Genomic DNA, 12,130 nt, shown 5'->3' on the forward strand with positions numbered 1-12,130 from the left:
TGGGCTCCAGCAAACCATGGCTCCCCCGTCCCCGGGGCCCTCCCTTCCACCGAAGCCAAAGACAAACGTACCGCCGGCTCCGGACCCGGCGATGTCATCCACGCAGACCCAGAGACCTCTGACAGCTCCATAGAGCTACATTGTCCCCCAATCTCGCCTCGGACGGCAGAGAGCGGCCAGGGCAAAAGAAACAGTATACAACCACCTACTTACCCCTGTCACGTGCCTGGCCTGGCACAGCGCATGAAATTTTGCAAGCGCCCCCAAGCAGCGGAACGCCAAAGAGGAGCCGGTCAGGCAGCCGGAGTGCTGACATTTGCGCCCTTGCAGCCCACCCCAATCCGGGGCGGCGGAGCGGATTGAAAAATACGAACTCAAATCCTTACATCCCATCTGGGAAGCCGCCGGCACCCTACAGCTCCCCCTGCCCTCCGGATAACGGCATCTACCAGCTGGAGCTTACGCCCAACCGGGCTCATCGCGCCAGAAGCATACTTCCCTCAGTAGACACCCTCAATCCTTAAGCTCTGTCCGGGAGCCCCAGGGCAACTCTCTGCACCCCACCGCCAGGGAAAGGAGCTGCAAATCCACTCCTGCCCGGGTCCTACTCAACGTCGATTGAAGAATCCAGCGAGCATTAACGAAAACAAAAGCTAAGGGCACATCTCCTGGCCGGACAGCTCGACTGCCCCTGCAAACCACCGCAACTACCGGATGATCATACCCCTTCTCTGGGAGCCAGTCAACAGAGTAACAACCACCTTTTTTCACTGCAACCTAGGCAACACCTTCCCCTGCATCACCTCGATGGGGAAAACAGACAGGTCCCAAAGGAAGCTTACTTTTGTATCCGGTACACTCCCCAAGACCCCCAGGCTCCAGGAGGACCCGGAATCCTCGACCAGCAGCATGACCCAGGTGGAGGATGGAACCTCCTCTTTAGACATAAAGAGCCTCTTATTAGAGCTTAAAGCCGGCATCGGAAGCCTCAATAATAAGATGGATAGGCTCTCCTCGAAGGTAGACCTTCTGCAGCACAGAATGGACACCCACACGGAACGTCTCAACGAGGTCGAGCAATGCGTCTCAAACCTAGATGACGACGCAGCGAAACTAGCAGCTAAAGTCAGCCAACTGGAGTCCCAAATGAAGGCAACCATCACCAAATGTGAGAATTTAGAAGGTCGCTCTAGGAGGAATAACATTAGAATTATTGGTTTGAGGGAACAGCAGATGCCTTCTAAAATGGAAGACTTTGTGGAAAAGCTTTGCACCACCCTTTCAGCCACAAGGCCCTATCCCACATGTTTGTGGTTGAAAGAGCCCACAGGATTCCATCCTCTAAACCCGTCCCAGGGACTCCTGCTAGACCCATAATTGCCAGGTTGCTCAATTACAAAGACCGAGATGCCATTCTACAACTGGCCAGGGAAAAGGGAGAGCTCCAGTTTGAAGGAGACAGAATACACATCTACCCTGATTTCTCCCCGGCAGTACAACTTCAGCGAAGATCCTTCACCTCGGTCAGACAAAGACTCAGGGACAACCAACTCATCTACTCTATGCTCTACCCAGCACGTCTCAGAATACAGCATGAGGGAAGAACCCACTTCTTCCAGACACCAGAGGAGGCCAACGCTTTCTTAGACAGAGCCGGATACCTCGGTCCGGCCCCCAACCAGGCTTGGGCACAGCAAGAAAGAGCACACCGAAACCCACCATAAACACTGCATGGTCGGCGGTACCCATGCAGCGCTCCAACCGAGATACACCTAGGAGTTAAGCACTCCGAGGCCGTGCAACCTGGGAAGCCCCTGATACCCCTTGCACAGCAAAGTTAACATAAACAGTTCACTGTTATTGGGGGGGGAATGGGAGACGAACATGCTCGGTTGCAGTTTGGTCTCTGAAGGCTTAAACAAACGGGCCAGTTGGGGGTTGCCCGTGTAAGGAAGGAAGCCAGTGAATGGGATTGGGAAAGTGCCACCAACCCGTTAGCTCCCCCCACGCCCCACAGACCACATGTCAAATTTGATCCCCCCACTAAAACGTTGCTTGAGCTGCCAACAATCAGCAACACAAGTCTTATGCATAACCCGAAGTCCAATCAGGACGAAGACAAAAACATCAGTTTACCTGCCTGCATTGGTCATACAATTCAAGGTCGCCACTTGGAACATTAGGGGAGGCAACCTCCCCTCTAAAACGAGGCGGATCCTTCAATTCCTAAAGAGGCACAAAGTAGACATTGCCTTTATTCAGGAGACCCATCTAATTCCGGAGAGAGAACACCAATGGGCCAGAAGCTGGGGGTGTCACAGGTACCTTTCCTCCTTCTCGGCATACACCAGAGGCATGGCGATCCTGAATAACCACCGAACCGGCTTCAGGACCATCAATGTGGAGAAAGACGCAGAGGGCAGATCACGCTTGGTAAGAGGGATTATTGCAGGCAAAGACATCATCCTTGTTAACTCCTATGGCCCAAATGTCGATGGAGCAAATAACTTTGATTGGGTTCTCATGCACCTCTCTATCCAAACCACAGCGACGATAATCTGGGGAGGCGAACTCAACACCGTCCTAGACCCCGCAAAAGACAGGTCGCATACTACGACCCTGCCGACCTCCCAAGCCAGCCTTCAAGTACAAGAAATCTGCAGAGCCTACAATCTGGTGGATATCTGGAGACACAGCAACTGGGAACAGCGTGAGTACACCTTCCACTCGACGGTCCACAACTCTGACTCCAGACTAGACTACCTTCTGGTGTCCACCAGTGGCTCCCTCCACTGGGAGCAATGCCAAATCTTACACAAAACCTTCTCCGATCACTCACCAGTGACCCTTATATGCAAACCATCCAATGCCAAATCCCACTTGGTGCAGTGGCGCTTCAAGCCCGGTGCTCGACTGTCATGATTCCTGACCCTCATGTCCCCAGCCCTCCAAGATGTCAGGCTGGAGCCAGGCCACAATCACTTACATGGCCCTCAAGGGCCTCTCCACCCTCCAAAGACCCACTTGGAGTCAGACTTGGCGCTTGTGGCACCAGACTCACTCACTTCCATAGGATAACATTGGGGATTGGACTTGTAGTGCATTGATGGGGACAAGATGGATGCTCTCACATATTTTGGTTCCCAGAACTGCATGTGCGGTCTAGTCTTTTGGGTGTGGTTCAGCCCAGAGACACCTGGGATACCCAGAGAGTATTTAAGCCACACCCAGGCTGTGAAACATGCTTTGCATTTTCTGCACCTGCAGCGTGACACTCACTGTGTTCGAATCTGTCTCCAGTAGGCCTGCATCTTTCTTCTGCGCTCAGCTCCTGCAAGAACAAGAACACCATTAGGAACAGCCTTACCTTGCAGCGGTTCTGCCCATCATTCTTCACTCCTTCTGTTCTGCGGGCATCTTTGGCGGTGTCATTCCCATCCCGGCACGCCGCTTCCTAAGGAAAAGGGAAAAGAACAGAAAAAAAGGCTTTAGTAAGCATTCTGCCAATCTTTGCTTATTTTTAAATACTGTATGAGCTTCAAACGCTTACCTGAATCCCAGCCCCTCTTGGGGAACTCTGTCTCCGGAACTTCTCATCCATATGCAAGAGGGAAAAGACACTCCAGGATAGCGTGGAAACATCTAGAGGCGCTGCATACCGCGCTTACCCACCGCATTTGTTCTTCATAACTGGCATCCACGCTGAAAACGTTGTGGCACCTAAAAGACACAGAAAAAGAACTCAGTTCAATGCAAATATGAAAGGGGTGCATTGCGCTCTCACTCACCTTCAGCGCTACTCATCTCAGCAGCACGCCGCTATCCCCGGATGCCGGCCATCATCTAAGGAAGGAAAGGAACGAAGTTAGAGAACTGTTCAAAAGACTCATTATACTTACCTGTCGGACTCTTGCCAGTGAAGTAACTAGGCAGCAACGAGTCACATCAATCAACCCGCCCCTGCGCTGATAGCAGGACGGAGAGCACACTATCCAAGAAAACAAGGTGAGCTGTGGATCAAAGGGAGGGGTTGGACCCCGGGGAAGGGGTTCAAGCACACAGAGACAATAGGGAGTTAAACTCTACCAATCCAGTGTTTCAGGCCCAGTTTCCAGTCGAATAGCCTCCAGGGAAGCGTTCGAGGTCGTAAGAGGAGAACAGGCTGAGTGACGTCTGCGTGGATACCATGTGAGCGTTAATGAACGCAAAGCCTCACATCAAAATCCACCTGGGCGTCATGGAAACGTCAGAAACCGACCAGTTAGCCCACATGTTGGGGCAGCTACGTTCCCAAGTACATACAGCCAGGCAGGAGACCAACACCCTGAGGAGAGAACTGATAGTAGCCAAAGACCGCACTGATGATTTAAGCTGGCAACTTCTCCAGTCACAAGCAGGGCGTGCACCATCGCCAGGAAGCGTGCCCTCGATGCCAGCGCCATCAGCCAATACCGTTCAGATAACCCTTCTTGGGGCAGTTCCCTTGGCCAAGCCTGAACGATTTACGGGGGATCCCAAGAGGTTTGCAACGTTCATGAACCAGTGCCACCTGCACTTCCTTTGTAGGCCAGGGGCCTTTCCGAATGACCACTCATGGGTCGCTTTTGTGCTATCATGCCTGAGTGGTAGCGTTGCGGACTGGTCTGTACCCTTTGTGGCCCAAGACGATCCTTTGCTGCATGACTTCAGGAGCTTTCAGCAGGAGATAGAAAAGCTGTTTCGCCCGTCGTACTCATGGGCAGGCATTAGACAGCGAACTTCTGTCCCTACGCCAAGGGAATCAAGACCTATTAACATACATAGCCACGTTCAATAGACTCGGAGTCGAAGCAGACTGGCCAGTGGAGAAGAGAACCACATTATTTCATCAGTGGCTGCGGGGGGAGCTCAAGGATGTTCTCGCACAAGTAGTGAACCCCCCGAAAGACTGCTCAGAATTCATTGACCTAGTTGTTCAACTGGATCATAGGTTGCAGGACCGAAGAGCAGATCGAACCAGACGGACCCTCGCCCTATGTATGTGCATTCAAAGGACAATACTGCCCGAACAACGGAAGGTCCAGGAGAACCAATGCAAATCGGGGGGGTCAGAGCCCCCTTGACTAGGGCAGAAAGGGATAAAAGGAGACAGCAGCAGTTATGTCTGTCCTGTGGAAGGTCAGGTCATTTCCTTAAAGAGTGCCCTGTGAAGCCACTAAGGAGGACGGTAGGGGCCACGGACAAGGAAGATACCATCAAGGAATTGGAAAACTACCCAGCCCGGCAAGTGTAGGGGTCCACTTGTCGAGCGAAGAAAGTGAACTACAGACCTCCCATTTTGCACTATCTGTGGTCTTGATCAATCACCAACAACCATCTTGGATGCACGCAGTAAGAGCGTACATAGACAGTGGAGCCGTTGCGAATTACATCGTCCAGGTTCTTGCGGCAAAGATGGGGCTTCCATTACGCCCTAAATCAACCACTGACACTGTTACCACTGTCGACGGCATGAAATAGCTTCTGGTCGAGTATCCCAATGCACTGAAGCTTTAACCTTTCTATGACAGGATGGACACCAAGAATCTATCGTTTTCGACCTCATTAAGGCACCACAGTTCCGGTTGATTGTGGGAATGCCATGGTTGGTAGCTCACAATCCTCTAATCGATTGGCAAGCAAAAGAATTGGCCTTTCCCGAGACTTGCACCCACACATGTTATCGCCAAGAGAAACAACCAATAGACACCAGAACCTCAACGCTTTCGACTGTGGCAATTGGCACCCTACCAAGTGAATAGCAGGACTTTCAAGATGTCTTTCAGAAAGAACAGGCTAATACCCAGCCACCGCATAGACCATACGATTGCCAAATTGACCTGATACCCAGCGCACAAATCCCTTGTGGGCGAATTTATGCACTCACGGAGCCAGAAAACCAGCACCTGAAGGCCTATTTTGACCAATACCTGACGAACGGGTTCATCCGTCCCTCAAAGTCTCCAGCAGCCAGTCCTCTATTCTTCGTACCAAAAAAGCAGGGGGACTTGAGAACGTGCATCGACTATCACGCACTGAACCAGATTACTGTAAAAAATCGCTACCCCCTGCCACTGATCCCTGAATTGCTTGATCAAGTCAAAGATGCCCAAATCTACACAAAACTAGACCTTGTTCGCGTAAAACAGGGGGACAGATGGAAAACCGCTTTTCGCACCAAATACAGCTTGTACGAATATCAAGTAATGCCCTTTGGCCTTTGCTGCATTTCAATACTTCATGAAGGATGTCCTACGGGAATTGATTGATGTCTGTTCTCTAGTGTACATCGACGATATCCTAGTATATTCTGCATCAAAGCAGGACCACGTTAAACACGTCCAATCTGTATTGGAGAAACTCTGTCAACACCAGCTCTACGCCAAGCTCGAAAAAAGTGCTCATTCCACGTCTCCGAGGTGGAATTCCTGGGCTTTATTCTCAGCCCGAATGGAATCCAAATGGATGTACACAAGGTAGATGCTATCCTGAACTGGCCATCCCCAAATTCATTCAAGGGGGTTCAAAGTATGCTGGGTTTTGCAAACTTCTACCACTGGTTCATCCCAGGATTTTCGCAAATCGTGCATCCCATCACGTCATTACTAAGGAAAAGCAACAAAATGTTCCAGTGGACAACATAAGCCGAGGAGGCTTTCCAGGAACTCAAAGCAAGATTCACATCTGCCCCAATCTCACGCCACCCTCGCCCTGATCTCCCATACCTGGTGGGAACGGACGCATGAAGCATGGCTATGGGAGCCATCCTCTCACAAAAGGACCCCGAAACGGGTCAGTTACACCCTGTTGCTTTCTGGTCACGTAAATTCACACCCCCTGAACTCAATTACGCTATCACAGACAAAGAACTCCTGGCCATAAGGTCATCCTTTAAAGCATGGCGGCACTACCTCTTGGGCGCCAGACACACAATCACCGTAATAACTGACCACCGGAACCTCCAGTTCCTAAAAATGGCAAAGGCCCAATCCTCACGACAACTACGTTGGGCTCTTTTTTTTTGCTGAATATGACTACGTGATTACATTTCGACCAGGGGTGAAAAACGGGAAGGCCGATGCCCTTTCCAGTATGGAGGTGGAAGAGCAAGGGTATCAGACCCCTAACCCAATAGCAATCATCCCAAGTGACAAGCTCCTAGGAATCACATCAACCATAACTCAGAAAGAATTACATGAAGAAATCCAAAACCTGATGAGTCCTGAGCAATTACAAGCGTGGAGTGCACAAGGAGAACATAACATGATAAAAGATCAGTTGCCCTACTTCAGGAATCATTTATTCTTACCAAATCAAGAACTACGAGAACAAGTCATGTCCGGTTATCATGATTCCTTGATCGAGGGTCACCCCGGAATCGCTAAAACCCTAGCCAAGGTAAAATGAAATTATTGGTGGCCCACGTAGCGTAAAGACATTATCCAATTCATCCCATCTTGTGGAGTGTGTGCTCAAAACAAGTCATCCAAGCAGAAACCGGCTGGGCTATTACAACCATTGGAAACCCCACCAGCACCCTGGCACACGTTGTCCCTCGATTTTATTAATGACTTACCACCCATTCAAGGGTTTAACACTATTCTTGTGGTCGTGGACCTATTTTCAAAAATGGCACATTTCATTCCTCTTAAGGGGCTCCCAAATGCTTCCAATCTGGGAAGGTATTTCTTGAAGGCATTGTACAGCTCCATGGGTTTCCTTCAGTTTTGGTCTCAAACCGAGGTACTCAATTCGTATCTAACTTCTGGAGAAAATGCTGCTCTATGGCCCAGATTAACATCTGGCTATCTACCAGTCACCATCCCCAAACGGATGGTCAAACTGAGAGGACAAATCAGACGCTCGAGCAGTATCTGCGTTGCATGTTACACCAAGCTGAAGGAAGCTGGTTTGACCTATTATGGATAGCTGAATATGCTTATAATAATTCCCTACACACCAGCACTGGGCAGACACCCTTTTATACCATGTATGGCAGGCACCCACGTACTTCTGAGTTGGACATTCCTACAACCCTGGAAATGCCAGCAGTCAAAACTTTGCACACAACCATTTCTCAAACCTTTAAAAGGGCAGCTGAACACCTACTTCAAGCTAAGAATCGCCAAAAGAAGTTTGCTGATCAACACTGAGCAAATGCCCCCAACTACCAAGTGGGAGACAAAGTCTGGCTGGCGTCTAAACACGTGTCCATTAAAGGAGCCCAAACTTTCCGTCCAAGATACCTGGGTCCATTCACCGTCACCTCCGTGATAAATCCTGTGGCGGTCAGACTAGCTTTGCCATCAAACATGCAGATTCATCCTGTTTTCCATGTGTCTCTCCTTAAACCTGTTCAACCTGGGACACAGGTAGCAATGCCACCACAGACAGTAGTAGTCGCCGGGGTACCAGAATTCGAAGTCAAGGACATCCTAGATTCAAAGTATGTCAGATCCAAATTATAATATTTAGTATACTGGAAGAGGAATGGTCCAAAAGACAGGACATGGGAGCCTTGTGAGTACATCCATGCACCTCACTTGCTTAGACGATTTCATCAAAACCATCCAACCAAACCAGGACCAGATAGAAGAGCGTCCTTGAGAGGGGCCTTGGGGGGTGTGCTGTCATGATTCCTGCCCCTCAAGTCCCCAGCCCTCCAAGATGTCAGGCTGGATCCAGGCCACGATCACCTACATGGCCCTCAAGGGCCTCTCCATCCCTCCAAAGACCCACTTGGAGTCGGACTTGGCGCGTGTGGCACCAGACTCATTCACTCCCATAGGATAACATTGGGGATTGGACTTGCAGTGTATTGATGGGGACAAGATGGATGCCCCCACATATTTCGGTTCCCAGAACTGCATGTGCGGTCTAGTCTTTTGGGTGTGGTTCAGCCCAGAGACACCTGGGATACCCAGAGACTATTTAAGCCACACCCAGGCTTAGAAACATGCTTTGCATTTTCTGCACCTGCAGCGTGACACTCACCGTGTTCGGATCGGTTTCCAGTAGGCCTGCATCTTTCTTCTGACCTCAGCTCCTGCAAGAACAAGAACACCGTTAGGAACAGCCTTACCTTGCAGCACTTCTGCCCATCATTCATCGCTCCTTCTATTCTGCGGGCATCTTCGGCGGTGTCATTCCCATCCCGGCACGCCGCTTTCTAAGAAAAAGGGAAAAGAACAGAAAAAAAGGCATTTGTAAGCATTCTGCAAATCTTCGCTTATTTTTAAATACTGTACGAGCTTCAAACACTTACCTGAATCCCAGCCGCTCTGGGGGAACTCTGTCTCTGGTACTTCTCATCCATCTGCAAGAGGGAAAAGACACTCCAGTTTAACGTGGAAACATCTAGAGGCGCTGCATACCGTGCTTACCCACTGCATTTGTTCTTCATAATCGGCATCCACGCTGAAAACCTCGCGGCACCTAAAAGACAGAAAAAGAACTCAGTTCAATGCAAATATGAAAGGGGTGCATCGGGCATCGCGCTCTCGCTCACTTTCAGTGCTACTCATCTCAGTAGCACGCCGCCATCCCCGGACGCCGTCCATCATCTAAGGAAGGAAAGGAACGAAGTTAGAGAACTGTTCAAAAGACTCATTATACTTACCTGTCCGACTCTTGCCAGTGAAGTAACTACGCAGCAACGAGTCGCATCAATCAACGCGCCCCTGCGCTGATAGCAGGACGGAGAGCACACTATCCAAGAAAACAAGGTGAGCTGTGGATCAAAGGGAAAGGTTGGACCCCGGGGAAGAAGGGGTTCAAGCACTCAGAGACAATAGGGAGTTAAACTCTACCAATCCTGTGTTCCAGGCCCAGTCTCCAGTCGAATAGCCTCCAGGGAAGGGTTTGAGGTTATAAGAGGAGAACAGGCTGAGTGACGTCCCCGTGGATACCAGGGGAGCGTTACATCTACAAGACGAAGCTTTTGCATCCGAACTCCGTGACGAAGTATAAACCTTCTTGGATATAAACCTGGGCACGGTGACCTCTCAAAGCACAATCTGGGAAACACTAAAGTGTTTCATAAAAGGAGTTTGCCTTGCCAAGGAGAACGCCATTATTAAACTGATCCGACAAGAACTTACCACTAGTGAGAAAAGATTGAAGCAGCTGGAGCTTGAGCTCTCCAATAAGAACGACCCAAGCAGCACTTAAGGATGAACTGCAAAATTTTAAGACCACGGCGGAACCCGAGCTGAAATTCTTAGGACGAAACAGCCAAATCCGCCAGTATGGCGAAGGCCAAAAACCTGGAGCCCTCCTTGTGAGGCTAATCAGAGCCGACAGGAAACCAACAATGTTCGAGAGGATACAGTCCAGACACGGCACAGTGATGCACACGGATGAAAATATAGCCAAGGAATTCCAAACATTCTATCAAGACCTATACACCTCCAAATACACCTCAGATGCCCTGAAGAGGTATCTCGAAAACACTGAACTTTACTGGGTGGAGGGAGAGTTGCGTGAACCTCTTAACGAAATTATCACACCAGACGAAATAGTAGAAGCCACCAACATGGCAGTTACTACACAACGTGATCAAGGCCCGGGGGCGAGGGCAGACTAGTCTCACAAATTTATAAATCCATCCTAACGGATACAGTCTCCATTGATACTTGCACGAAAACTAGATGGGAGAGGTCCCTTCACTTAACCATCCCAGACGAGGAATGGGTGTACATTTTAAGGCAAACCCAAAAAATAGCCCTCAACTCTCACCTAAAGCAAATACTCTTCAACTATGTGCACCAGACATATTTCACTCCCCCCAAAAAAGAACAAACAACAAACAGACCAAACGGCAAAATGTGAGAGATGTGGATGCCCATCTGCAGGCTTCGTCCATCTTGCTTGGGACTGCCCCAAACTAACCTGATTCTGGACACAAATCCTTCAGACCACATCAGCAATCATAGGAGAAGAGGTGCAACCTATCCCAACGGCAGCTTTTCTCGGGATGACGAAACAACTTTCACCTGGAATAAGGAAATTGGCAGGACTTCTACTGACCCTAGCTCGAAGGAGAGTGGCCATGTCATGGGGCAGAGGACCGGTACCTTCAGTGACGCACTGGCGTAAAGATATCCTGTACTGCCAAGACGTTGAGTCTGAATTTATCAGAAGACTCCCCCAACATACACGCCCCCCCCTGACATATGAGGGCCCCTAGTGTCCTTTTTGATTAATCCTTTTGATTAATGAAGCAGACGAAGGCTCATCCACGATCTCATCAGGGAGGCATAGCCCCTAACGCTCTGTTCATGGGTTCACCGGGGTACAGAAACCCGCAACTATATAACCTACTAGACGGATGCTACTATAACTTAGATGATCTGGGGGGGATGGGTGGGAGGCGGGGTTTCGAGGAAGGCACTGGGTTACGCACCCTCGTGAAGGCTGCAATGTTGCATAATGTTTAGTTTTTCTTGTGTTAAAATTTTAAAAATAAAGCTTTAAAAAAAAGTAGCTAAAGCTGGAGCTACCTAACCGTTTCCACGTGATTGGCAAAATACAGCTCTGTCTTGATGTAACTCATTCCTTTGGAAGAACGCGACCATGTCCTTGAAAGTAAATTGGACGCCCTTGTCCAATACGATTATCCCATTGTCCAATACGATTATCCCATTGTCCAATATGATTGTACTTGGAAAGCCTTCTATTCCGTAAGCATCATTATGGTGCTCGCTGTGATGACAGTAGGAAGGAAATGAGCCTGTATCCACTTGGATGTGTAAACCATCAGTGCAAGTGCAAATTGCTAATCAGCGGGCATTGATCTCAGCAGACTGATGAAACCAATGCCTAGATTTTCCCATGTGGGACCAGTTTTTTCCACTGAGGTCATGAGTGGAGCAGGTATGATAAGGAGCTAATTGGCATCCATGTCTGGTCATCGTTTGGACACTGCAGTGCCAAAGGGGCGTTCTTAAACTACATTGAGTAGGGAGTTGTGTATGAGATGGGAGGAATTAATGGATAATTTCCTGCGTCGCAAGAAATCTACTCCTGTGACATGTGCAGCTATCTTGATGTATGTAAGCCACGTATGAGATGCTTTCCTGCTGGCCATCCATTCATGGATGTGGAACGCTTC

The sequence above is a fragment of the Ambystoma mexicanum genome, chromosome 13, assembly GCF_040938575.1.
Source record: "Ambystoma mexicanum isolate Mex_15411 chromosome 13, UKY_AmexF1_1, whole genome shotgun sequence".
NCBI classification, from domain to species: domain Eukaryota; kingdom Metazoa; phylum Chordata; class Amphibia; order Caudata; family Ambystomatidae; genus Ambystoma; species Ambystoma mexicanum.